The sequence below is a fragment of the Peromyscus californicus genome, unplaced genomic scaffold, assembly GCF_007827085.1.
Source record: "Peromyscus californicus insignis strain IS unplaced genomic scaffold, ASM782708v3 Scaffold_11__1_contigs__length_118956290, whole genome shotgun sequence".
In the NCBI taxonomy this organism is placed as follows: Eukaryota; Metazoa; Chordata; class Mammalia; order Rodentia; family Cricetidae; genus Peromyscus; species Peromyscus californicus.
This window is the reverse complement of record NW_026294402.1, coordinates 54,734,035-54,761,507: the sequence shown is the minus strand read 5'-3', so window position 1 is coordinate 54,761,507 and position 27,473 is coordinate 54,734,035. Positions and strand designations below refer to the sequence as shown.

Below are 27,473 nucleotides of genomic sequence, written 5' to 3'. Positions count from 1 at the left end.
ACTGTCTAGATAAGTCAGAGCAGAGGTCGCAGCTAGTCCCCTCTGTCTCCACCAGAGACCACCTGTAGCCCTGCCTACCAGTTTCCAAGCTGCATGTGCTCTGGATTAAGCCATACCTATCAGCTGCCAACTATTAATGATGATGATTTACCATCAGAGGCTCAGGCCTGAGGGAGGCGGGGCCTGAAGGAGGCAGGGCCTGAGGGAGGAGGGGCCTGAGGGAGGCGGGGCCTGAGGGAGGAGGGGCCTGATGGAGGCAGGGCCTGAGGGAGGAGGAGCCTGAGGGAGGAGGGGCCTGATGGAGGCAGGGCCTGAGGGAGGAGGGGCCTGATGGAGGCAGGGCCTGAGGGAGGAGGGGCCTGAGGGAATGTGTCTTCTCCCTCACATTCACTGCAGGCGGGGTTCCAGCTGCCAGCAGTTGGTCCACAGGCCAAGGATTCTTCCCGCAGGGTCAGATGGTCATAATTACTTTCGCCAGACCCTTCCTACCCAGTCCTGCCCTACTGCCTCTCCCCAAATCCCTAGAGGACCAGGAGAAGCCGTAGCTCTGGGAAAGGAGGTTGGGTGCACAGAGCACCAACTCTGTGAAATGGGCTACTGGGAACCTAAAGCAGGTCATTTAAATGCCTGCTCTCTGCACCTTGCTGATGAGGCAAAGGAGCTAAACCAGAGCATTCCCCTTTCTCTTCCAAGTAGAAGAATAGATGACATGTTTTAATGTACAATCTGTAAAACACAAAAAAAAAAAAACCCATCATGCATGTAATTTGTAAATATTATAAATACAGTTCTAGATGCTGCTATTTATATTTGTGTAAAGTTTTCCATCAATGAACAAAACACAAAGCTATGTCTGGACTAGTCACTTTTCTGTTGCTACAGTGAAACATTACGGCCAGAAGCAGCTGAGAGGAACAGGGGTTTATGTTAGCTTACAGCTCCAGAGGGGACATCCTCCATCGTCCGTCGAGGCAGTGGGAGCATGAGGTTGGCCTGGCCGTCAGGAGGCAGAGCAGTCCCATTTCAGCTGACAGAGGAAGCAGAGAGAAGAGGAAGTGAGGCAAAGCTATAAAGTTTCGAAGCCCACCCCCAGTGACATTCTTTCTCTAGCAAGTTCCACCTCCTAGGGCTTCCAGAACCTCCCCAAACAGCACCATCACCTGAGGACCAAGGGTTCAAACATGTGAGCCAATGGGGATGTTTCTCAAGACAAGCCGGAAAAAAATGTCATCTGAGAAAAACTTGTGTGTGTGTGTGTGTGTGGAATGTGGCCTGTGTATATGGATTTTTGCATGTATGTTGGCATGTTGCATGTATTAGTGTGTTGACATTGAGTGTCTCCCTTGATGGCTCAACACCCGGAGTTTTCTGATTTGGCTACTCTAGCTAGCCAGCTTATTCCAAGGATTCCCCCATCTCCACTTTCTGAACACTGGTATTACAAGCAGGTTGTCGTGTCACTCAGTATTTATGTAGGTGCTAAGAATCCAAACTCTGGCCCCCATGCCTGCCCTGGCAAGCACTTCACCATTGAGCTGCCTCCTCAGCCCCAATATAGTTTTTAAATTTAAAAAAATGTATATAGTTACAAGGTTTTGCCTGCAGGTATGTCTGTGTACTGCATGCATGCCTGATGCCCAGGGAGGCCAGAAATGGGTGTCAGACCACCTGGAACTGGAGTTACAGATGGTTTTGAACCACCATGTGGGTGCCGGGAGTCAAACCTGGGTCCTCTGGGAGAGCAACCGCTTCTCTTAACTATTGAGCCATCTGTCAGCCTCACAATATAATTTTAAAGCTTTATTTTTAATTATATGTATATATGGGAGCTGGTATGTACACATGTGCGTGCCAGGGCCCACTAAGTCTAAAAGACGGTGTCAGATCCCCTGGAGCTGGAGTTGCAGACAGTTGTGAACTGTTTCACATGGGTCATTTTCAAGAGCAGCATACACTCTTAGACACTGAGCCATCCTCAGCACCTCCCCAACACTGTATCATTTGTTTGTTTGTTTGTTTGTTTGTTTGTTTGAGACAGGGTTTCTCTGTGTAGCTTTGCGCCTTTACTGGAACTCGCTTTGTAGACCAGGATGGCCTCGAACTCACAGAGATCCGCCTGCCTCTGCCTCCCAAGTGCTGGGATTAAAGGTGTGTGCCACCACTGCCTGGCTAAATTTTTAATAGCTTCTTAAAACTTTAAATGGTTTTTGAAAATAGCCTTCTAGAAGACACATTTGGATTTCTTTGAGTGGCAATACTGAAAGCCACAAGGGAGCCCTTTTTTATAAAGGGAAGCCTTTTCAAGAGTGATGAGAGCTAGCATCTTCGGAGCGTGATATGATCTTATCTTTGTTGGGAGACAGTTCTCCATGGCTGGCTCATGCTGACGGCTTGCTGGTATGCCAAGGTTATGAGCCATGGCTGCTGCTCACCTGAGCCACTCTCCAAGCTTGTGTTTGGAGTGAGCCATCTTTAGAAATGAGGTCTATTTCTAGGGTGAAAAACAGGCTTGCTCATTTTTTTTTTTTTTTTTGAGATTTATTATTTTGTAGCCAAAGTTTTCCTGTGTTCCAGCCTGCCGGCAGTCGGGACAAATCTCTCCCACTCGCATCCCCCAAGTAAACACACAGAGACTTATATTGCTTATAAACTGTATGGCCATGGCAGGCTGCTTGCTATCTGTTCTTATATCTTAAATTAACCCATTTCTATAAATCTATACCTTGCCACGTGGCTCATGGCTTACTGGTATCTTACATCATGCTTCTCCTTGTAGGTAGCTGGCAGCGTCTCTCTCTCTCCCTCAGCCTTCCACCTCCCAGAATTCTCCTCCTCCTTGTCCCACCTACCCTATCCTTCCTGCCTGGCTACTGGCCAATCAGTGTTTTATTTATCAATCAATCATAGCAACATATATTCACAGCATACAGGACATCCCACAGCATTATTTATTTATGTGTGTGCGTATGTCTATGAGTATATGGACAAGTGTGTAAGAGCATAGACTCCAGAAAAATAGTGTTGGGTGTCCTACTGTATCATTCTCCTCCTAGGCCTTTGAGGCAGGGTCTCTCTCTGAACCTGAGGCTCACATTTTCGCAGCTAGGCCAGAGTGAGCCCCAGTAGTTCTCCCATCTCTGCCTCCACCTCAGAGATAGGCTGCAGATGCACACAGGATGCCTGGCTCATTGCGTGAGTGCTGAGATCTGAGCCCCAGTCCTCATGACTACACAAGAACTCTTAACTGGTGATTCTAGTCCCAGGGCTTGTTTATTGATTGCTATAAAAGCATTACATCTCCAAGTTCTGCTGCAGTGCCAACATGCTGCCCGGGCAGCCTGGAGTCTTCAGGCTCAAGTCTGTGGACCACATGTGTCCCAGGATAGCTATGAATGCCATCCAACACAAACTCATAAACTTACAACATTATGAAAAGAATTTTGTAATTTGATTGTGTGTTTCTCGCATGTGAACTTTGTAGACGGCAGCATAGTGTAATGATGTCAAAAGGTTGGACGTGGAACTGGAGAGATGGCTCAAGTCTGTAAGGGGCTTGCTGTACAAACATGAGACCCTGAGTTTGATCCCCAGAACCAACATGAAAAAGCTGGGTGTGGTAGCAGGTTCCTATAATCCCGGCACTGGGGAGACAAAGACAGTGGGATCCCTTGCTGCCCAGCAGTGTAGCCAGACCATTGACCACAGGTTCAGTGAGAGACCCTGCCTCCCAAAAGAAGGTGGAAGATGACTGAGGAACACATCCAGTGTTGACCTCTGGCCTCCACATGAACATACACACACACACACACACACACACACACACACACACACACACACACACACGTCATGCCGGTAGTCCTTTCCACCTTGACTCAGTGGACTTGGGACAAAAGTGGTGTGAGCAAATGTGGACGCCCATGCTGCCTGCAGAGCCATACGGAAGGAAGCCTTTTGTCTCCTTGTTTAGCCATCTCAGATCTGCCTGTATCTGTGAAACCACACCAAGTTGGCCCAGCTAGCATGTGGGGTAAATTCAACCCCTGGACCAAATAATTAATACATACTAGTTAGATAGTGACACTTGGACAGCAAGCCCATTGAGACCTCAGGAGAAAAAGCACCCCCTTAACGCTACAGCTAGGACTAGACCCTAACCTGGGTCCTTTAGACCTCAGAGCCTACAAGTTTTATCAGTTGCTTTCCCCCATTAGATCCTCTAATAACTAGATGGACTCTTCAATAAGGAAAATCATTGACCTTAGTTAGATGTCAAGACTACCATCTGTGACTTATTTAGAGGACTCATCCACCAAGCCACCCACTGGCTCATTCAGATTGAGTGAAAACATCTACATTGGTTATTGTGGTGTTTTATTGGCTTTAAAAAGAATTTTTTCTCCAATAATGTTTTTAAAAAATGAAACAAATACAGTAGGAATCATTCTACTATGCACTGGCAGAAAGTATAAGTTCTCTGAACCTATACAGAATGGGTAATGAACAGCCCTAGGGACATATGACGCTACTGTACTAGCGTAAGAGGCTTTATTGATTAAAAACAGAGCATTGCCCATTGATATAAAAATCACGTTGTTGGAACACCCAGCGAGCTGCCTGCTCACAGGCCTCAGCCCAGTGTCTAATATCTAGAAAGCACTCAACCGTTGGGAGGCCTACTTATGAAATGGGATTGGTAACTGTTTCTCCCATGGAGTGAGAGCTGTCTGTGCATCTATTCCACAGGCTTTACTGGGTGTCTCTTCAAAGGACAGATACTGTACTAGGCACAAAAGACCCAGCAGTGGATGTGGCACATGTGCTGTCCTTATCAAGGGTAGCAGATGATAGACAAGTACACAAACATCAAACATTGGTGACCGAAGTCCCAAAGGATGTCTGAGGAGCCGGAGAGATGGCTCAGTGAGTAAAAACTTGCTGTGCATGCCTGACGACTTGAGTTCCATCCCTGGAACTCGTGTAAAAAAAAACCAGCAGCTACCGTGGTGTGTATCGGTCATTTCAGCACTCTGATAGTGAGATGGGAGGTGGGGACAAGCGACCCTGCTGGAAGCTAGCGGCCAGTAGATGCCATGGGAATAGAAAACAAGACAGACCCTGCTTCAAAATAAGATAGAGAGGACTGACACCTAAAGTTGTCCTCTGACTACACATGTGCCGTGACACGTACATTCCCCCTGCAGACACAATTTTGTAAAATATGTAAAGAACATTTAATTAGGGACTCGGAAGATCACTTAGTGGGTAAGGGCAGATGAGCAAACATGAGGACCTGGGTTCAAATTCACAGCTCCCATGTAAAATGTCACATGTGACGCCGGGTGATGGTGGCGCACACCTTTAATCCCAGAACTTGGGAGGCAGAGGCAGGCAGATCTCTGTGAGTTCGAGGCCAGCCTGGTCTGCAGAGTGAGTTCCAGGATAGCCAGGGCTACACAGAGAAACCCTGTCTCAAACAAACAAACAAAATGTCCTGTGTGGCTACATAGGAATATAGAACCCCAGTGCTAGGGGAGCAGGGTGGAGACAGGGGGATTGTTGTGGTTTTCTGACTGCCAGCCTAGCTCCAGGTTCTCTGAAAAAACCATGTCATTAAGGGTATAAAATAGTGATAGAGGAGGACACCCAAGGTCCCCTTGCCCTCCAGATGTGTGCATCTATGCAGGCACACATGCATACGTACTTGCACATATAGCACACCTGTACAACACACACACACACGTATGTGAAAGAAACTGCAGGGAGGTGTCTTGAAGGAGCTGTTTTAGATTGTGTGGTCAGGGTGGTCCTTGCACAGGCAGGGTATGTGCTGAGGACCTGAATAAAGGGAGGGACCCAGTGTCAAAGACACAGTCACAGATCTCGAACCAGCATGAGATGGAACTGACAAGGAGCTAGGTTTGCTTGAATCCCCCCCCCCATTTTTTCCCTTGTTGGACCCACGTCTCCCTTGCACCTCAGTCTCCACTCTCCAGGGTCAGAACCGGAGGCTACAGAGCCTCCATAGGAGGAAGGCTGCTCAGAGGTCTGGTGCTCTTCAGGTGCTGTTACAGAGTAGAAAATATACTCTTGCTTGAATTTAACAAATCTGGCTACATTCTAGGCTCTTATACAGTGGATGAGAAGTACATGTTTAAGTGATCTGAGAGGGGGGGTAGGTTTGAAAGAGAATAAAGATGGCTACATTCTAGCCCCTGATTGGAGAGGAGTCAAATGGAAATGACGAACTGGGGAGAGGAGGAGCAGGGAAGGACTGCGCTGTCTGCAGCCTGGTCACAGACTCAGTCTTCATCGAATTGGGGATTGAACCAAGGTAGAGACTGGGGCCACCTCTTCTGGGCTTTCCTCTCTACACACTGAAGGAGACATGGCAGTTCTCTCCCCCATCAATGCAAAAGTTGGCAATAAAGGTGACAGGATGAGGACTCTCTTTAAAGCCTGAGTATTCTCACTGAGTGGAACACCATAGAATTAGCTATTTTTTTTCCAGAAAAATCAATTTAAACATACTTTCATAGGCTGAAGGCTGAAGGAGATTGCATGCCTGTCATGCATGAAGCCCTGGGTTCTATCCCCTGTACCACGTAAATTCAGGATGGTGACACAAGCCAGGAATCCCAACACTTGGGAGGTAGAAGGAGGAGGATCAGAAGTTCAAGGTCATCCTGAGCTACACAGCAAATTCAAGGCCAGCCTGGCCTATGAAAGACCTTGTCTCAAAAAAGAAAAAAAAGCCGGGCGGTGGTGGCGCACGCCTTTAATCCCAGCACTCGGGAGGCAGAGCCAGGCGGATCTCTGTGAGTTCGAGGCCAGCCTGGACTACCAAGTGAGTTCCAGGAAAGGCGCAAAGCTACACAGAGAAACCCTGTCTCGAAAAACCAAAAAAAAAAAAAAAAAAAAAAAAAAAAAAAGAAAAAAAAAGTTTCATTGCAAACGTTCGAGTGTTTGTTTGGTTCATATTCATGAATGATCTATGTGGAGAACACCAGATCTCCAAAACCCCCTTCCCCCTCCCCCCTGTTTGGTTTTGGCTTTTGCTTCGTCTGTAACATTGATTCTTTGAGTCTTCCAACCATCAATCATGTAAGCAGCTTTGAGGAAATCACTGCTCAACTCCCAGAGTGCTCTGGCTCGGCATTGTTTCTTGTCAGGTGCCGTGTGATTGCGATGCAGTTCAACAAAGCATGTTCAGAAGCCAGAGCACCTGGGCTGGTGCTTCAGCCAGTCCCTTCGCCTCTGGAGCATTGATAAGAAAAGCCCTGGGATTTAATGCACACACCCACAGAGCTGGTGTGGGGTTGTGTTCAGTCAGTGTTTGTTAAGGCTCTTTATTGAAGGCCTGGGCAGGGCGAGCCAGTGAATAGTTCAACAGGCAAAGGGGGATCTGCTGATTAACACTTCTCCATGGTTCTAGAATGGCCTCCTCTTTGACTCCACATTCCCCACAGAAAACCTCTGGCCCCTCTAAAATCTACGTTTTTATTTATTTATTTATTTTTTTGTTTGGGGGCTTTAGAATTGTTTTATACATCTATCTATCTATCTATCTATCTATCTATCTATCTATCTATCTGGGTGTGTGTTTGTGGGTATATGCATATCATAGTGTTCATGTAAAGATCAGAAGACAACTCATGAGAATCGATTTTCTCCTTCTACTATATAAAAAGGACCCACCCCTGGGATCGAACTGAGGTCATCAGGCTTGGCAGCAAGCAACCATACCCATGGAGCCATCTCGCCAACCCATATTTGCTAAAAAGAATGAACATGAAGTTTTGTCATGGGCACCAGGGATGAATAAAGGGCAAATTCCCTGCCTTGCCTTGTGTGTTCGTCTTTGGTTTTAAGGTTCCAGTTCAATAGGGTTCTGGTGCCGTGAGCAGAGGCCTAGCAGGGTTCTGATACCCTGAGCAGAGGCCTAGCAGGGTTCTGGTACCATGAGCAGAGGCCTAGCCAGGGTTCTGGTACCGTGAGTAGAGGCCTAGCCAGGGTTCTGGTACCGTGAGCAGAGGCCTAGCAGGGTTCTGGTACCGTGAGCAGAGGCCTAGCAGGGTTCTGGTACCGTGAGCAGAGGCCTAGCAGGGTTCTGGTACCGTGGGAAGAGGCCCAGCAGCCGTCAGCTAATGTTCCTTTTTTTGAGGGTTCATGTAAAATGCCGAACCTCCAGTTTAGCTCACGCGTTTTCTTGAGCACTCTAGCAAATGACTCTTCTTTTTCTTTTGTCTCCTGTGTGTGCATATAAGCGTGTGTGTGTGTGTGTGTGTGTGTGTGTGTGTGTGTGTGTGTGTGTGTGCTTGTGTGCCCACGTGGGCACACAACTGCTGTGGTGCATGTGTGAAGGTCAGAGGACAACCCCAAGTGTGGGTCCTTGCCGCCCATCTTGCTTGAGACCAGGTCTTACTACTGTGTCTGCCAGGCTGACTGGCCCGTAAGCTTGTAGATAGCCTCCTGCCTCTGCCTCCTGTTTCACCGTAGGAGTACCTGGATTATAGGCGTGTGCTGCTGTGCCCAGCTCTCTCTGGGTTCTGGGAATTAAACTCAGGTCCTCACATTTGCAGGACAAGTGCTGTTCACTGAACCTTCTCAGCCCACAGGTCATTTTAATGTTGCTCCTTCAGCCTCATCGGCTGAGCAAGTGGCTCCTCTGAGGTTTACATGTCACAGAGGTTGAACCACTTCCGGGTGGGGGGGGTATTTCCCCGAGACCCCTGTGTTTACAGAAACAATCAGAGACGACGGTAAGCCATATAGAGCGGCCATAGTTCAAGCTGTTCCCACTGCTGCTGAGGTGATTGTCTCTATCACTGCAATGGGAGCTGAAGGGTAGGCGGCCACAAAAGCCACGGGTTTTAAGTTTAAGTTAATATTTAACGTGAGGTAAGGACCGCTGTAAATATTGATCTCTCTTCCCTCCTGCGTCCCTGGGGGCTCAGTCTTTCTCCTCAGAACATTAAACAGTTGTTTATTATTCTACCAACATGGTAACAAGACCAGGATTCTTTACCAACCTTTCCCCTGTGTTTCTTTTTGAAAGAAACGAAAGCATTCAGCATCCCACAGGACAGGGTGACTATGTATGTGTCCAAGTGACCCCCACGCAGAGTAGGTCCTATTAGACCTCCATGCTTTACAGGGACCTGCTTCTTTGTGTGGTGCACACTTAGACTGTTAGCCGTCACATGCTAGAAAAAGCACCATTACCACTGGGCTGAGGTAGCCAATAGTCACCACGAGAGTCCCGTTTGCTCAGAACCTTCTGCGGGGCTGGCACTCCTCTGTGTCTGCCAGATCGCTCATAGCTACCAGTGCTAGAGGAGGAGCTGAGTTCTGAACCGTTCTCATATTTAAGAACTTAAGTGTAAAGAGCTGTGTGTTGGGTAGGTTCTGGCTTCACTTCCATGGCTGAGATAAAACGCCCTGCCCGAATGCAGTGAGGAGAGGAGGGGGCTCATTAGGCTTTCGGTTGTAAGTTATTGTCTCAGTTACGTCGTTTTAGGGGAAGCCGATGAAGGAACTCAAGCATCTGGTCACATCACGCTCCCAGTAAAGAGCAGGGAGAAGTGAATTCATGGATGTTGCTGTTTGCTCCCTTTCTTCTGTTTCAGGACCCTCTCCCAGGGAAGAATGGGCTGGGTCTACATGGACTGACAGCACAATTATCCACAGACATGTGGGTAGACATGTGGACACCGGCTAACCTAATCTATCCACAGACATGGTCACAGGCTAACCTGATCCACCCAATTCTCAAGTGAGTTGAGGTTGTGGCAAGTTGACAGTTCAAAACTAGCCATCACAGGGTAGGAACTGCCCTATTAGAGCACGCTGGCGGTTTCCTCAGAGTTAGCGTAAACATCTATAAAAGGACCATAGAGACCAGCAGTGGTCCATGTGTTGCTTTGAGACCTTCCTCACCTCGGGAGTGGCAAATCCTGAACATACCTGGACTTCTCTTTGTGACTTGACCTTAAAAAAAAAAAAACTATAGTCCACTGTTTCTAGCTCTTTGGCTCTCTCTTTGGCTCTCTCTCTCTCTCTCTCTCTCTCTCTCTCTCTCTCTCTCTCTTTCCTTCTCCCTCACTCTCCCCTTCTCCCCCTATATGTGTATGTACAAGGTTGCATAACCATTCATTTTATAATATTATAGCACCCCACACAGAAAGCCTGTGTTTAGAACCACTCCCCATTTCCCAGCAAACCCCAGCACTAGACTGTCACTGTGCTTGTTGGTTTTTAAATGTCAACCTGACACAACCTAAAAGATTCACTCAGGAAGATAATCTTAATTGAGGAATTGTCTGGATCAGGTTGGCCTGTAGGCATGTCTGTGGGACATGGTCTTAAGTAGTATTGATGTGGGTAGGACCCAGACCATTGTGGGTGGCGCCATTCTCTAGGCAGGGGATCCCAAACTGGGTCAGAGAGGAAAAGTGAACAAGCAAGCAGACTTGTGTGCATTTTTCCTCTCTGCTCTTGAGTGGATAAACTATGACTAGCTGCCTTGGCTGTCTCACTTTGACTTCTGCCCCATGGACTGTGAACTGGACTTGTAAACCCCTTCCTCCCCTAATTTGCTTTTCATCAGGATATTTTATCACAGCGGGGGGAAAAAAGAACAATCACTAACCTACTTTCCATGTCTCTAGGTTGGCCTACTCTGTTTCATAAGAATGGAGTCATGCAGCAGTATGTGGTCTCTATGCCTGGCTTCTTACACTTAGCAAAGTATTTTCGTAAAGTGTGTGTCAGCACTTCATCCCTCTCTGTGACAAAATACGATTCCACATGTTGTTTTTGGTCATCTACTCACCAACTGATTTTCATTTGTCTCCATTTAACTTGTGGCTGTTGTATTAGTCCTTTGGCTTCCAATGGCCCACATTTATTAGGCTACATAATTTTATCAACAGCAGATGTGCATGGCTCACAATTCTGGAGGCCAGAAGTTTAAGATCAAGCACCAACAGATCAAGTGTCTGGTGAGGGCTAAGGCTCTACTTCGCAGATGGAACCTTCTGGCTGCATCCTCGTGCAGTGATGGGGACAAACAAACTCCATCGACCTCATTAATAAGGGCTCTAATTCCACTCATGAAGGCTTGTGTGGTAACTGTATTCCTACCTTTATGACTGCCAGACTGTTTTCCATAGCTTATACACCGTAGTTTGAATACTGCCTTTTATGTAAGTAGCCCGAAGGCAGTTCATGCGATATTTTTAGCATTTTGTGCATTGAAGCAGAATCAGTTGTTGGTTTTTGAGACAAGGTCTTGTGTGCCCCAGCCTGGCCTCACATTCACTTTGTAGCTGAAGATGGCCTTATGCTTCTGATCCTCCTGCCTCTACTTCCTGAGTGCTGGGATGATCAGCATGCACCACACTGGCTGTACATGGTGCTGGGGACCGTGTGTGCCCGGCAAACACTTTACTCCCTGAGCTGCATCTCCAGTCCGTGAGTCTTGGCATGGAATCTTCCACTTGTAGCATCATGATGGTGGCACTCCCAAGGTTTGGGGTTTGGAGTTTTTGAATGTGGGATTCAGCCCATATGAGTTAGTTCTAGGAAATACCTGAAAAGTATCATGGGCCGATCGTAGGAGTCCTAGGGGATTTTTAAGAGTTTATTTCACAAAAAGAATTTCCCCCAAAGTCCTTTCTCAAACAGGAATAAATGATCTAAGTTCACTTTCAAATGGTAGTAAGTGCATGTGAATATGCAAAGCAAGAATCAAAATGTTAGCACAAGGTGGGAGCAGAAAGAGGGGAGTGAGGGTACTATAGAACGCCCTGTGGCATAGGGCGGCATTCTACCTGCAGGGCAGCACACCTCCCTCATTTCCCATGTCGGGGTTCATGCGCCCACCTCTTTATCAGCTGTTGAGTGCCGAGGCATTCTAACAACGAACACAACAGACCCAGGCTTTGTTTTACACAGCTTATCTGATGTTAGTCAGACCATCAAAACCAGCCAGTGCTATAGTACAGCGTACCCTGTGGTGGAGACTACCCAAGCTATGTGTCTGCCAGTTTTCTCCTCTCACAGACTCTCTTTAAATAGGAGAACTCGGGGGGATACTTGTTGTGGAATATTAATTTAAGATGTGTTACATTCGTTTATGCTGTGGAGTTATTTGTTTAATGATGCAAAGATGTGTTACATTTGTTACATTATATAAAATTAACCTGGGGTGAGGAGGCTGAGTCAGCAACTAGCTGACAGGAAGTGGTAGGGAGGAACCATGTGTAGCTAGGGTTCTTAAGTGGGGGCTGAGCAGAAGAATGCCCTGTTTTGGGGGAGACATGAGCTAGGAGAGAAGGTTAGCTACTTGGTATTCAGCCTCTTTGAGGGAGCAGAATTTCACCTGACCCTTTGACTCCTGAGTTCTATAGAGGGATAGAGATCTAGGTAAAGTTCCCTTTAGTGGTGTGATGGAGCCGGTGCTGAGGGAACAGAATCCCGCCTGGTTAAGGCCAGTGTGGCTGAACTGCTACTGGTAACTGTGGAGTTAGAGCTGCCGATTAGGACAGCAGTTGCTTAAGGGGCAGCTGCTGAACTTAATGAAAAACAGCAGATACTAACCTAGATCTAGTATATGAACTAAGATCTTCCAGCACCTTGAAAAGTGAAGGGTTTGACGAAGTGTGTTGTATTGGAATGTTTCCTTCCATCCTTATCTTTCTGATGTACCACCGCTTCTTCAGGCCCTGTTTAAATGCCGAATTTCCAGGATAGGGTGATGGTTCCAAGGTTAAAGCAACTACCACACAATCCGAAAGACCAACTCTGGACCCCTGAGTTGCTTGTGGTCAGAGTGCTTTATCACAGCAATGGGAGCATGTGGAGAAGTCGTGTGGAGCAGAAGGGAGAATCAATCACGGCAATGGCGTGCTAGATCACACCTTTGGGTAGCTGTTCATGGCTTCCCAAGAAGGGGAGAGCTGGTGGCCTCCATTGTCTTGTACACAGGGGTCACATCACCTTGCATTGTTCTCAGCCCCAGCTTTGCTGTCCCTTAGAAATGACTGTCATAGAATCGTCTCATTTGGTCCTCACTTTGACGGGGGTGGGAAAGTATCCTTAGAGCCATTTTAGTGACAAAGGACTTGTATGCAGAATATATATATAAAAAAAATAAAACTCATGATCTGAGTCGTAAGACTAACTTGATTTTTTTTAAATGCTCAAATCATTGGGTAGCATGGGAAGATATATGAATGGCCAATAATTTTGTAAAGATGTTCAATATCATAAACCACCTGGGAAATGCAAGTAGAAACCTGCTGTAAAGCCATTAAGATGGCATCCCTAGAGAGAATAAGTGTTGAAAAGGATAGGAGACTAAAAGCCCTACAGACATTGCTGGCAGGCTCGTGAAATGGCACAGCCCCGTTGCAAAAATGACATGCAATTTCTGTTTTGTAGGCATCTACTGAGAAGAACTCAAACCATGCCTGTGCACACATATTGCTAGAAAGAGGAAAAGAGGGGGAATGTGGACATGGCTATTAATACCAGCTGTATTCATAACTCAGAAATGGAAACAACCCAAACATCTTTCAGTAGGTGGATGAGTAGACAAGTTTTACTTGATGAATAGGAGAGATACACTCAGCAGCAAACAATTGATGCAAAAGTGTGGATGAATGGGTCTCAGGATCATTGTGTTCATTAAAAGAGGGCAGCGTAGGGACTAGAGACGGACCAGCAGTTGAGGGCTTTCTGCTCTTCCACAGCAGCTGGATCTCGCTCCCAGAACTCACATCATGTCAGATGCTCACATCCATCTTTTCCTCCAGCTCCAAGGGATCCCATGCCCTCTCCTGGCTTCCAAGGGCTACTTTGAGAAGAAAAATAGTTCTTTCAAAATTGTTCATTTGAACACAATGGGGGGGTTGACGGCCATAGAAAAATGGGGGAGCTAGAAAAAGGAGTGATCTGTGGTTCTGGTAGTTCGGTTTGGGGGCTGGCTGTAATGCTATCTTGCTGTGTGACCATGGGTATGTGACTGACGTAGCCCTCTGGGCCCCTGGGTCCCCATCTCTAGGGTGATGGACTGAGGAGGACCCAGACTACTTGGTTTTCAGTTGTGGCACCCTGTAGATCTCCTGCTGTTTACAGCCCTGTGCTCAAAGGCCGAGCGTGTAAACCGAGTGTCAGGCCTTTGAAATACAGTTGTGTGGGAAAGGAAAAATCCCAGCAGCTAGCTTGCCGTTGGACCACAGTCCTTGTGAAGTAATAAATCGTGTGCTGGCTCTCAGATTATGCCAGATTGCCTCCGGTTCTGCAAGTGGCTTTTTCAGGAACGGTTCCCATTGCCGGAAAGTGGGTGTTAATTTGTGCCTTGGCTATCTTTCAGGGCACACTCTGGCAGAACCCTGGCATCTTTTTCAAAGGATCAGCAGATGTAATGGCTTCCAAGATGGTCTCCTTGCGGGAGGACCAACTGCACACTGATGACCGAGTCAGAGGCCAGGCTTTTACAGCGCACTCATCCTGGGCCTGTGTAGGGTTCAGGACCAAGTGGGAACACTTTGGTCATCGTGGTATAGGAAACAGATACCCAAAAGCTTGCAGGGGGTTGTATTCTTTACAAAAGGATCTGTGGGCCACTAAAACAGTTCATGTGGCATCCTGAGGAGATGTTAGCAAGGGCAGGAAGGAGAGAATCCAGCAGAATGACATTTGAACTGGGTACTTTATGGTTTGCAGACTCTGTGGGCATGCCTCCTCAGCTCCACACTGTATTTCTGGGATGTCACCATGACCATCTGCCTAGTGTTGATGGTGAGTGGCCTGATGACCTCCCCAACAACCTCAGAGCTCAGGCTAACCATCTCTGTTCTCTCTATCAGATCACCCAGTCACAGCTCCTTTCCCTGCTCCCTCTCTCTTATGTGACAAAAACTTAACATCACTCTTCTTACTCTCTGGATTCATAGTAATGAGTCTTTCTGGAGCTTCAGTGTAATGGTGTGTGTGTGTGTGTGTGTGTGTGTGTGTGTGTGTGTGTTTACACAGGAGTGAATTCTCCTAGTCATCCTCAGGTATCACTCCTCAGGAGCTACCCACCTTGTTTTGGAGCAAGAATCTTTCCCTGAACTTGGAGCACCCCGTTTCGACTAAGCTGCTGGCTGTCACCCCCAGGGGACCCTCCTCTGTCCACTTCCCCAGTGCTGGGATCATGAGTGCACACCGCCATGCCTTGCTTTGAACGTGTGTGCTGGAGATCCAACTCGGGTCCCCATGCTTGTGCAACAAGCACTTCACCAATTGTGCCAGCTTCCCATCCTCAGATCTGAACCACTTATTTAAAAAAAAAAATCCTGCCGGAGCTGTGAAGCCGCTCGAGGGTCCCTAGAGGAAGACAACACTGTAGCAGATGATGCTTCTGTTGGCTGGGAATGCTGGCAAATAGGACAGACCAGACCTTCTCTTTGCTTAATTATCCAGAGACCTCAGGCAGGAAAGTGCAGGAGAAGTGGGTCTGGGAAGCCTCAGAGGAGCAGGAGGCTCTGGGAACATGCGTTATTTGATTGCACAAAGTGAGCCATTCCCTGGGAGCGCGAAGCTGAAAGGTTCCTGTGTTCTCTCCCCCCAATTCTTAAAACATTCAATTAGGCTATGGAAAATTTAGTTCCTCTAGATAATTCATACAAGACGTTGGAATACCTGGGGATCCTGCATCTGTTAGGCTTAAGCCCTAAAATATGGGTTCAGTTTTCATCAGGAAGGCTGTGTGATGAGCTGATACCTGTCCTGGACAAAGGAAGGCAATTTTCCCCAAGTGAAGTCTGCACCTGGGTGGGATAATAGAGCTATCCTATCGCTAGGTAACCTTAGTATAAGGTTGTCATCTTCCCATGGATCCTAGCTACTGGAACAGCTATCCCTTGAAGCTGTGTGGTAGATGTGGTGGACACAACCTCATGAGCCTCACCACACCCTTGTGATGTGATTTCCCCCTTCTTCCTTGTTTTAGTTAGAATTTGAGTCCCAGAGAGGTAAGTTGTCAGAAACCACACAGAAAATACAGATGTAAAGCCAGATGTGTCTAATCAGAGCTCCGTGGTGCTTGAACCGCACCCTCCTGTCCTTCCTTGTTCATCCAGCAATAGTCAGTGAGGATTACTGTGGGCCCAGAACTATTCTGGGCTCAAGAGATTCCACAATGAGCAATGAAAACACAATCCAAGCTGAGGATTACTTGGTAAATTGCTTGCCTTGCAAGCAGGAAGAGCGGAGTTTGAGGCCCAGAATACACACACACACACACACACACACACACACACACACACACACAACTATCTCTCTCACACACACATACACCACATATCTTTCTTTCTCTCTCTCTCTCTCTCTCTCTCTCTCTCTCTCTCTCTCTCTCTCTCTCTCTCTCACACACACACACACACACACACACACACACATACACACACACACACACACACACATATACACACACACATTTTTAAGGCACTTTTTTTTAAAAATCCTAACACTGAAAGGAGGAGACAAGCATGTTTCTGAGACTTGCTGGCCGGGCATTGAGAGACTGACTTTTAAAAGATAGATGGGGCTAGAGAGATGGCTCAGAGGTTAAGAGGACCTGGGTTCTATTCTCAGCACTCACATGGTGGTTTACAACTATCTGTAACTCCAATTCCAGGTTGACTGATACCCTTCTCTGACCTCTGTGGGCACCAAGCATGTACATGGTACACATACATGCACACAGGCAAAACACTCATACACATTGTGATGGCAATTCTTGGTTGTCAGCTTGACTATATCTAGAATGAACTAAAATCCAGATATGGAGGGTGTATCTCTGGGAGAGTGTTTGCTTGATTTGAAGTGGGTGAATCAACTTCTAGTCCTGAGCTTTAGATAGGGTGGTAGGAAGACACACCTTTGATCCAGATCTTGAGGCAGGAAGACACACCTTTAATCTGGCCACACCTTCTGCTGGAAACTTATAAGGACATGGAAGAAGGAAGCTCTTGCTCTTGGCCTGCTTGCTCTCACCTCGCTAGCACGTCCATTCCTTCACTAGCATTGGAGTCTGTTTCTCCAGGATTCCAGCATATATAGAAGACCAGCTGAGACACCTAGCCTTGTGGACTGAACAACTACTAGGCTCTTGAACTTTCCATTCACAGTCAGCCATTGATGGATTAGCTGGACTGCAGCCTGTAAATCATTCTAATAAATTATATATGAGAGTCATAAGTTCTGTGACTCTAGAGAACCCTGACTAATACATACATAAAATAATAAAATAAATCTTTAGAATTATTTTAAAAGGTGAATAGCACCTGAGGAATGACACCTGAGTTGTCCTTTGACTTTTGTGTGTACTTACACACATACTCAAATGTACACTTACACACATGCACACAAATAAATAAAGTAAAATCGTATATGAGTGCTGCACCAGATGTATGTTAGTGGGGTATAGTAAAGAAACTGCTGACATGATCACTCTATGGTATAATTAAGGGGAAGATTTTTATTAGATAAGAGAGAGAGAATATCCAAAGGCATCTGGAAGAGCCCAGAGCAGAGAGAAAAAGAAGTAGGCTGAGCATGGCCAGCAGACTGGACATGGCCATGGCTATCTGCAGGTGTGTTGGTTTGAATAAGAATGGCTCCTGTAGACTCGTATTTGAATGCTTAGAGAGTGGCATTAGGGAGTGTAGCCTTGTTGGAGGAAATGTGTCACTGGGGGTGGGCTTTGAGGTTTCAGAAGCTCAGGCCAGGCCCATGGCTCTCTCTCTTCCTGCTGCCTGCTGATCTGAATGTAGACCTCTCAGCTCCTTCTCCAGCACCATGTCTGCCTGCATGCAACCATGCTTCCCGCCATGATGATAACTAAACCTCTGAAATGTAAGCAAGTCCCAATGAAATGTTTTCCTTTATAAGAGTTACTTGAGGTTTTGGGGTTAATACTTTGTGTTGGTTTTAATTCAGTGGCGCAATGTTATTCATTAAGCGGCGCTATTAACCTTGCAAGAAAGACCACGAGTTATGACAAAACCCACTATAAGAGTTTTATTAGGAGAAGGGAGGGACGGAAGAGAATGTGACTAGGCCCGTGGAAGACACGTGTGGGGGATGGGGGTGGAGTCTGTGACCTGCTTTTTATGCGGTTCCCGGATATGCCACACATGCGCATAGATTGCATGATCACGCTGCATGCAAATTACATGATCATGTAGCGCGCAGATTACTAGGATGTAAGGCCCCTTGCTTGGCTACTGCGCATGTGCGGTCATGTAGCTGGGAGAGTGGCCAGTAATTCCAACACTTTGGTGCCAAGGGAAGGAGGTTTAAAAAGAAATCTGTTTATCTTCCCTCTCAGTCAGAGTTGGGGGGGGCTCTGAGAAGCCAGTGAGGCACAGTTAGTGGGTGAAAGTCGCGGGAATGGTGAGAAAAGTGTGGCTGTAGAGGGCTCACTGCTGCGGTATTGGTGGCAAATGACAGCAATGGGAGCCGTTTTCTCCTGAGTCTATCCAACATCTAAGCCTTTCTTGCAGTAACTTAATTCTCACAACAACACTGTTGCGATGCAGATAAGAAGTTGGCCTCCCAACAGATTCCTGCACCATTTTCCCCCAGGGGGCGGTGCTACTGAGAGATGATGGAATCCTAAGAACGCTAACTTCATCTCTTGATGGAATGGGGCATCTGGCGAGAGGAAGTAGGTCATTGAGGATGTGTCTTTAAAGGGTGTATCTTGCCCTTGCTACTTTCTGTCTGTGTCTGTCTGTCTGTCTGTTTCTCTCTCTCTCCTCTCCCTCCCTCCCCCTCTGACACAGTCTCCCACTACCATTATGTTCTGCCTCACCACCAACACTGGAGTCAGCCAACCATGGCCCGAAACTATGAGTCCAGATGAATCTTCTTCCTCTCAGTAATTTCTCTCAGGCATTTTGCCACGGCGATGAAAAGCTGACCTGCACACAATTAATAGGTCCATTTTACGTAGGAAAACGAGGCACAGAGTCAAGAAACACTTGAAGCTAACAGACAGTATGGCTAGAAAGACAGAGTCTTAGTTTTGGAAGTCAGAGTGGGAATGAGGGTTCCTCAGAGAGCGATACGGAGCCATCTCACTAAAGAGAGGGGCCTGCTGTGGAGACCTGAGGGACAGCAGCGAGGTGGAGTGGGATGGAAGTGAAAGAACTTGCACAGGGGGTGTTCAGTCTTGAAGTTCACCACCAGGAGCTGCTGTGTCCTGCAGTTCCCGTAGGGTGGCTCCAGGACCTCCTTCCTTGGAATGGTTCTCTTCGGTGGCGGCTCATGGAGCAATAATGATTTCCTCTCAGCAAGGCAGTAGCGTGTCCCCTCCTATCCCACTGCCCTTGGCTCGCAAGAAAGCTCAGGTTTACACAGACCTGTTCTCTGGAATAGAAGCCGTAGCCATAGCTAAGCCTTCCGTGTACCGGATTCTGTGCGGGCACCGGGCATGCCTGATCCTTCCAATAAACACAACCCTCCTGTGGCACAGTGGCTACCCTTTGCTTTTCTAATGGATTCCCCCAAGCTCTCCACAGGTTCCATGATTTGTCCAAAGTGATTATGTAACTGTCCTGGCAGGAATGAAGATGTTCTAAAGAGAAGCCGTGCCCCTCCTTTTGACCATCAGACTGTCAAAACAATGGTCCCATGGAACTGGAATTCCCCCAGGAATCTCCTGCTGGGAGGAAGGAACAGCCTGAACCTGCCTGCTACCAGTCAGAGAGGGAGCTTGTGTCTTGGACAGAGATTTCATGTGGTCCTGGCAATGTGTCAGACCGCGTGACAGGAGAGACGGGAGCCGAGACATGATAGGCAGGGCCGCATCTTTACCAGAACTGCTTAGCTATACATAGTTCTCGACCTTCTGTTTAAACCCAAACCTCCTGTCAAGACCCTAAAGACGGATTTGGGGGTCAGGTGTGGGGTGTCCATGGACTACTTTGTTAGTTCCCCTTCCCACCATCACCACGCTGAATGAATCTCCTCTCTCTGCTTTTCACTGCTACTTGTGTGTTTAACTGGCCTATGGGGAGGGGTGGCTGAGCCTGGCTAGGTGGCCTGCCTAGGCTCTGACCTAGCAAGGCTGGTCACAATTGTGTAATAAGTGATGGACCTGAGATTTGGCTCCTAAGAGCTGGGCACCAGAGGTTATAGCCTCACACACCTAGCTACAAGCACTTTGGGAGGTTGCTCAAGTACTTCTCAAGAAGTCTTGGTGCACCAAAAAGAACAAAAAGCTGTTGCAACACCAGGTGAGAAGCTTGGACAAGAGCAGCCAGCATCTCCTTCCGTGACAATACTGATTTTGAAATGTTGATAGATGAAACAGCAGTGGCAGGAAAGAACCTGGAGGTACTGGCCTTGGGGGAGGACAAGGATGGAGGGGAAGGGGGTGTCACTGGCTTCCTTCTTTTCTGCTGCTTAATCTAAAAACCACACCATTTGAGTATGGCTTTACCCAGGAAGCACCCCCAAAGCTGTCTAGGTCTCCATTCTTTCCCTCAAACAAAACAAGCGGTGAAATTATGGACAATTTCTGTCTTAGTTTCCCACAATTTTAAAGGAAATAAACACTCGGGGTAGAGTTTCTGTTCTATTGCTAATGATAAAATATGCTGATCCCAAGTGACTTAGACAAGAAAGGGCTTCCTTTGGCTCACAGCTCCGTGCGGATAGAGCCCGTCATGGTTGGGGAGGCATGGCAGCAGGGACGGGAAGCTGGCTGATCGCATTTCAGCCTCACTTAGGAAATAGAGAGCGGCCAGCAAATGGGACAGTTCATAACATCTCAGTGGCTGTCCCTGTGACAAATTCAAAACCGTCCTCTAAGGCTGGAGAGACGGCTCAGTGGTTTGTAAGGCGCTTGCTGTGCGAGCCTAGGGGCCTGGGTTTGAATCCCCTAAACCCGTGTAAAAGCCAGGCATGGTAGCATATATCTGTAATCTGGGTTATCTCAAGGTGAAGTGAGAGGCAGAAGCAGGAGGCTTCCTGGAAGCCCAAGGCCAGCTAGCCTGTGTATGCTGCAGCAAATAACACCCAAATCCCCGGTTCAAACTGAGTTGAAGGCAAAGACCGACGTCTGAAGTTTTCTCCGACCTCTACAAATGCACCGTGGGATATGCATGCCTGCACACGCGCGTGCGCACGCGCACACACACATACACACACACCCATGCATGCACACTTACACAAACATGACATGTACCTGTCTTCTGGTTGCTTCTCAGTCTGTGTGTGTGTGTGTGTGTGTGTGTGTGTGTGTGTGTGTGTGTGTGTGTAAGCCAGGACTAGAGTTTGGATCCTCAGTACCCAAGTAAAAAAGCCAGATGAGATGCTGGAAAGCTAGTTCCATGGGGGTGTAGGATGGCAAGGGTGATGAGGGAAGGCAGGTGGAAACCCCGGGCTCTTCGGCTGCCCTGACCAATGGGGAGCTACCCCAAGTGGAGACCATGGGAAGTCAGAGGAGACAGAAGCAGGAGAAACTTTAGGGCTGACTTTGCTTGGTGCCTGACTGATGTGGTTCATTAAAGAAAGACTGCATCTTAACTAGGCATGTTACTGACAGCTGTGTGCTCTTGAGGGGTGACAGCGACATGGGTAGGCACTGGGTAACGAAAGGGGCTAGAAGGTCACCCATGCAGGATAGGCCTGTGTCCTTTAGGATTTCTAGCCTTTAACATGACGTTTATTATTCTCGCCTTAGGAAGGTTTCTGGGAACAGCCTTTTGACCAATTGACCATGGACCTATTTGACAGGATATCTGAAAAACCAAATGGTCCACACACCTCTGGAAAGCACTGCTGTGTGGCTCCCAGCCCTCCGAGGAAAGAGGATGTGAGTGAGGCCCAGAAAGATGGAGAGGAGAAAAACTGAACCAGGTGGTCTGTGGAAGGCCAGGTTTCTTTCTTGAGATCTCTGCCAGCTTTGAAAAGAGCCACAGGGACCCACGCCAGCAGCTGCCACTTGCCAGAAGCCACTGCAGCCTGGCACAGAGGCTCTAATTTTTATTCAGAGTCCACCCAGCTGTTTGGTCTAATTTTTTTCTTTCTCTGGAACCTTCTCCACAGCAGAAGTTACCACTTTGGAGTAGGTGTGACAACCAGTGTGCGACTCAGACCCCTTGGGTGGCTGACTCTCGTACCACCTTGGAGGAAGCTAAGCTGCTGAGATGCAGGGAGGCTGGGTGGGAAGGAGTGCTGTGGGTGACTAGCAATGTCTGCCGTGAGTACAGGATACAGACTAGGAGTCAGGACCTCATCTCATCCATACCCCACACCCTTCCTTCTCCATCTATCAAAAGGGGTCGGCCACTGTCACCCTAGGCCTAGACTCCCTGACCTTCAGCACACTTCCCTCATCCAGAAGGAACATCATTGATACTTAAAATAGAAACATCCTCATCAGCTTTGTAACAAAGAGTAAAAAGGACCAATAGCTAGTTTGATGGTCCAAGTCTGCAACCTCAGCAGCTCAGGAGTCTGAGCCAGGGACTTTGGAAGTTCAGGGCCTGCCTGGGCTACAGCATGAATTCAAGGTTGGCCCATGCAACTGAATGAGACTACATCTAAGTCAAAAGTCAAAGGAGGATTGGGAATATAACCCAATGGGAGAGTACTTGCCCATTGGCTAATCCATCCCCACTGCTGTCCACCCCACAACAGCCTAGAGTTATGGGTCATTTGCTTTACATCAGGCACCATGTTATATGTTTTGTGTATAACATCTCATTTAATTCTTAAAACAGCATTAAGGGGTATGTACTGTCATTTATTTAGTTGTATAGACAAGGAACATAGGCACAGAGATTAAGTCAGTTTACCACAGTCACACAGTAAGGAAATGATATTACCTACATTTGACTCAAGACAATTAAATGTGAAGACTAATGCTCCTAACTGTGACTGTGTGGACTTAACTGTACTTTTTTTTTTGAGACTTTGATGGATTTGCAAATGGAAGTTGGCAGAGGGCAGTGCAGATGGGAAAGGTCAGTCCTGGACCCAGGCCATCAGGGAAATGGTCAGAAAAATGCCTGTGAATGAGTTTGTGTGAATGTGTGGTAGAGAGTTGGTTACGCAGAGTCAAGTTCAGAGAGACTTCGATGTGAAGGTTTTGCGTATCAGTGGGATGCTGTTCCTTGTAACACTCATTATTAGAAATCAAGGAACTGATTACCATTATCCTGTTCCATGGGCAGAACGTCCTCACTGTTCTGTTTCACAGGACACAGACTCGGAAGTCTGCATGGCAACTCACACTAAATGCCAGGACCTACTGAGGCTTTTGAGAAGTAGAGAAAGTTCCCTTGACTCACATGTGCAGGAGAAAAACCTGGTGCTGGGCTGGGGAGATATCTCAGTTGATAAAGTGTTTGTCTTGCAAACAGGAGGACCTGATTTGAATTCCCAGCAGGTGTACAGAAAGCTGGGCATAGTAGCTTTGTAATCCCAGCACTGGGCTCACTGGCCAGCCAGCCTAGCCTCCTAAGTTCTAGGCAGGAAGAGACCCTGTCTCAAAAAAGAAAGGTGGCGTATGGAGGCTGGCTCAGCAGAGGACCCGAGTTCAGGTCCTGGTCAGGTGGCTCAAGCTGCCTATGAGTCAGCTCCAGGGGATCTATCTCCTTCCGGCTCCCTCAGGTACTGCACATGTGTGCACAAACCATGCACAGGCACATACATAAACACATAATGTTTTTTAACAGAAAGGTAGGCGGGGCCTGAGGAATGACCCCCGAGGCTGTCTTCCAGCCTCTACTCACGTGTGCATGAGCTTATGAGCACAAAGAAAACCACAGTGTTTGGTAAATGACACTGAAAGGCTCTGCCCTCTGGAGCATCCCTAACTACTGAAACACTGCCCTTCCAAGTCCTTGTAGCCTTTGCGCTCTAGAGGGCCGGGGAAGTGTGTCTCATCCAGGGGCATCTACCCTCTGCTGCCCTGCGGACTCCCTAGGACTGACCTGAGGAAGAGGAGCCCACCCTATTTAGCTGCCAATGCTCCTGGATACCTTATCCAGGGTTAAAGCCTTCTCAGTGACTGGCCACTATTTCACGGTAAAAGTCTAGCTTTTCTCCCTGTAGCCCGTGACAACACCACGATATATTGCTACCTGCTTGATCCGGGTTTCAATTTGTTCTGATTCATTGCCTGCTTCACAGTCCCTCTAAAATCTCAGTGTATGGACTTGACTTCCTGGTGGTTCCCAGAGAGAAGAGCGTCTGGATTCCAGGGAATGTGAGTGTCTTCAGACTCACAGAAAGCCTCCAGGATCGCTGCAAAGGTCTCCTAAGCCTTTAAGTATTTCCTCTCTTAAATCACACAACACGGCCCAGGCAGAACATTGTCAAGCCCCTCCTTCCTTGTGTGTAGACAGTCGTTTGCTCTCCCGGCTAGACAGGCTGTCCTTCTTGGCCGTCGGCTGCATTGTGCTTTTCTTGGGTTTATTTGAGTGATGTTTTTAAGGTTGTGTTTGGGGAGGGGAGGTTTCCCCTGAAAGAAATGGTTTCTTCAGTCTGCCTTGGAAACGTGAGTTTGAATCTCTTTTGGCGTGTTTATGGCCTGGATGACAAGCCAGACATGTGAAAGGAAGCGTTATCCATCACTTGTGCCAATGCCGTGGCTTTTATTTGACATCTTTCCATTTGGGCGATGCGAATCCCTAAAACCAGCCCGGTGATGTATCACCACTTAGCAGGACACAAGGCTAGTCTGCCAAGCTTTGGTCTCCGTGTAAAATTTATTTTTACTTCAACCTAGAATAGGTCTCTTAGTGTCTGTCGGGTGGTCGGTTGATCTGAGCAGGTTATGGGCATGGCACTCAATGAGGCACAATATGCCATGCACGATATCACATCCAGTTCGCATATGTGAGAAATGGCCAGTACAAGGGGCCAAATGACCCTCAAATTATGTTGAAACTCCATCCCCAATGCAGTAGTGTGAAGAGGTGTAGGAGGTTTCCAAGGTAACCGGGTCACGAGGTCTCTCCTCTTCTGTCTTGTGGAATCCCAGCAACAAGGCCCCACTTCCCAAAGAGACACAGACCGCACCAACACCAGCTGAAGCTGCTTGATCTTGGCTCCAAACTGTGAGAAACAAATTTTTACATTTTATCAATTGGTTTTAGCATTTTTATAGACGTATACATGGACTAACTTGTTTATTGAACTAATCAAGCACTTGCTCCTGTGACTATAAGATAAAGCTTTATGGACAGGGCAGTGAAAACAATACTTTCCAATGGCAGGGACCACAGGATGGAGAATGTGGCAACCGTGCCAAGTTCTTGTACTTTTCTAAAACTGATAATCAATGTTACATGTAATGCCCTTAGATGTACAACTTTTCAGTATATTTGGAAATGCCTTGTCGACACACATAAAAAGCTTGCAAACCACTGGTCCATTCACAACAATATCAATAGACTCTAAGAAAATCTCTCTCTCTCTCTCTCTCTCTCTCTCTCTCTCTCTCTCTCTCTCTCTCCCTCTCCCTCTCCCTCTCCCTCTCCCTCTCCCTCTCCCTCTCCCTCTCCCTCTCCCTCTCCCTCTCCCTCCCCCTCTCCCTCTCCCTCCCCATCCCCTTCCTCTCTCTCCCTTCCTAGACCCTCTCTCCAGTTGTTTACCATTCTTTTCTTTAAATTTTGTGGGCTTTTTTTCCTTTGTGAGACAGACTAGCTTCAAACTCACGTTGGCCAAGGACAGTCTTGAATTCCCACTCCTCCTGCCTACTCCGGCCTCCACCTGTAGAGTGCTGGGATCACAGGCACGCACCGCTACACTCAGTGTGTGAAATGCTAGGTAGGGATCAAATCCAGGGCTTCAGACCTGCTGGACAAGCACCCTGCCAGCTGAGCTCCAGCCTCTGCCCTGAGAGATTTTGCACCCATCTAACTGTGGTTTTGTTGATTTGTGCTCCTGGATTTGGTACCTGCTGTAACATCTTGCCTGATACGGACTAAGTGCAAGATTAGGAAAGAAAGCATGGTGCTGGATTCTCCTGGTGTCTTAGTTACTTTTCTAATGCTGTGGTAAGACACTATGACCAAGGCAAAGGCAACTCACAGAAGAAAGCGTGGAATGACTTTTGAAACCTCCAAGCCCACCCCCAGTGCACGCCTCCTCCAACCAGACTACAATAGACCCCCTAATTCTTCCCAAACAAATCCACCAACTGAGGACCAAGTTTTGAAACAGAAGAACCTTTAGGGGCCATTCTCATTCAAACCACCACGTCTGGTCTTAGGGAAACCCTCTAAAGTTTCAAAAACGCTACTTGCTGGAAATTTTCACAAAAGTTGAGTATGAGAGACAGCTGACTGGGAAGTTCAAGGTCGTCTTTCCAACCCTGCCTCTGTCAGAGGCCATGATAGTGCATTGTCTGTGCATTGAGGTGTTTTTATGAAGAATATGAGTTGTGACGCATAAGAATATCAGGAGTGCTGGGCGGTGGTAGTGCGTACCTTTAATCCCAGCACTTGGAAGGCAGAGGCAGGTGGATTTCTGTGAGTTCAAAACCAGCCTGGTCTACAGAGTGAGTTCCAGGACAGCCAGGGCTACACAGAGCAGAGAAACCCTGTCTTGAAGGGGAAAAAAAAGGAATATCTGGAGGGCTTGTTTTTCGACTTTCCATTCCAGGCCTGACCACTGCCTCCGTGGGTAGCAATATGTCATGGAAAGCACCTGGACCCTAATTCCACTTCTGTGATGCTGGCAGAATCATCTCTTCCAGGAAACTCAGCCTCCTCATCTGGAAAATGGGCATAAAAATCTCGTCTCATAATGTTATTAAATAAGGTATCTGCAGGGCAGGCAGGTCTTCAATGAATGTTCTCTTCCCTGCACCTGATCATGTAAGCCATTGGGCCACGGTTTCTATTTCTGAGTGTCAAATAGCTAAGAACTAGCTGTTGGGATGGTGAGACATGCCTTTTTAAGGAACTCACCCATTTCTTGGCTGGGTGTGGCTGAATCAGGAGCAGAGGGAAATCTTAGTGCTAGATATATAGCTGGTATTTACAACCTCATAGAGGGTAAGGAAGAAGTTTGAGCTGTGTGATACCTTGTGACAAACAGACTTCATTTTTTAAAAATGTATAATACAGGGGTTGAGATGCCCACTTCAGGACATCCTGATGACTGTGGTGGAGACCACTGGGCTCTTTGTCAGCCCCCTGCCTATGTCTCTTTTCCCCTGGCTCCCCAGCCCTCGTGCAGCTGGATAGGGCCAGTGAAAAGTGGACCAGTCCTGACGATCCCCTGCCATCTCCCCTCCCCATTTGCCAGGTGGCTAGCAACACCTAAGATGACCTTGGAAATGACATGCTCAAGTTGCAGTGTCTCAGGAACGCTGGGTCCCTCAGAGGCCCCGAGGAGCAGCACACTGCCCCAACATCTAGACTCAAGCCAAGTAAGCAGCTCTTCGGTGCCGC

At 47.5% G+C, this 27,473-nt stretch overlaps 1 protein-coding gene across 1 annotated transcript in view; it reads left to right on the top strand.

Annotated features, from left to right (window-relative positions):
• Positions 1-27,473, top strand: part of Thsd4 (thrombospondin type 1 domain containing 4) — a 584,444-nt gene that overhangs the window by 349,744 nt on the left and 207,227 nt on the right. The gene's annotated exons all lie outside the window — the stretch shown is intronic.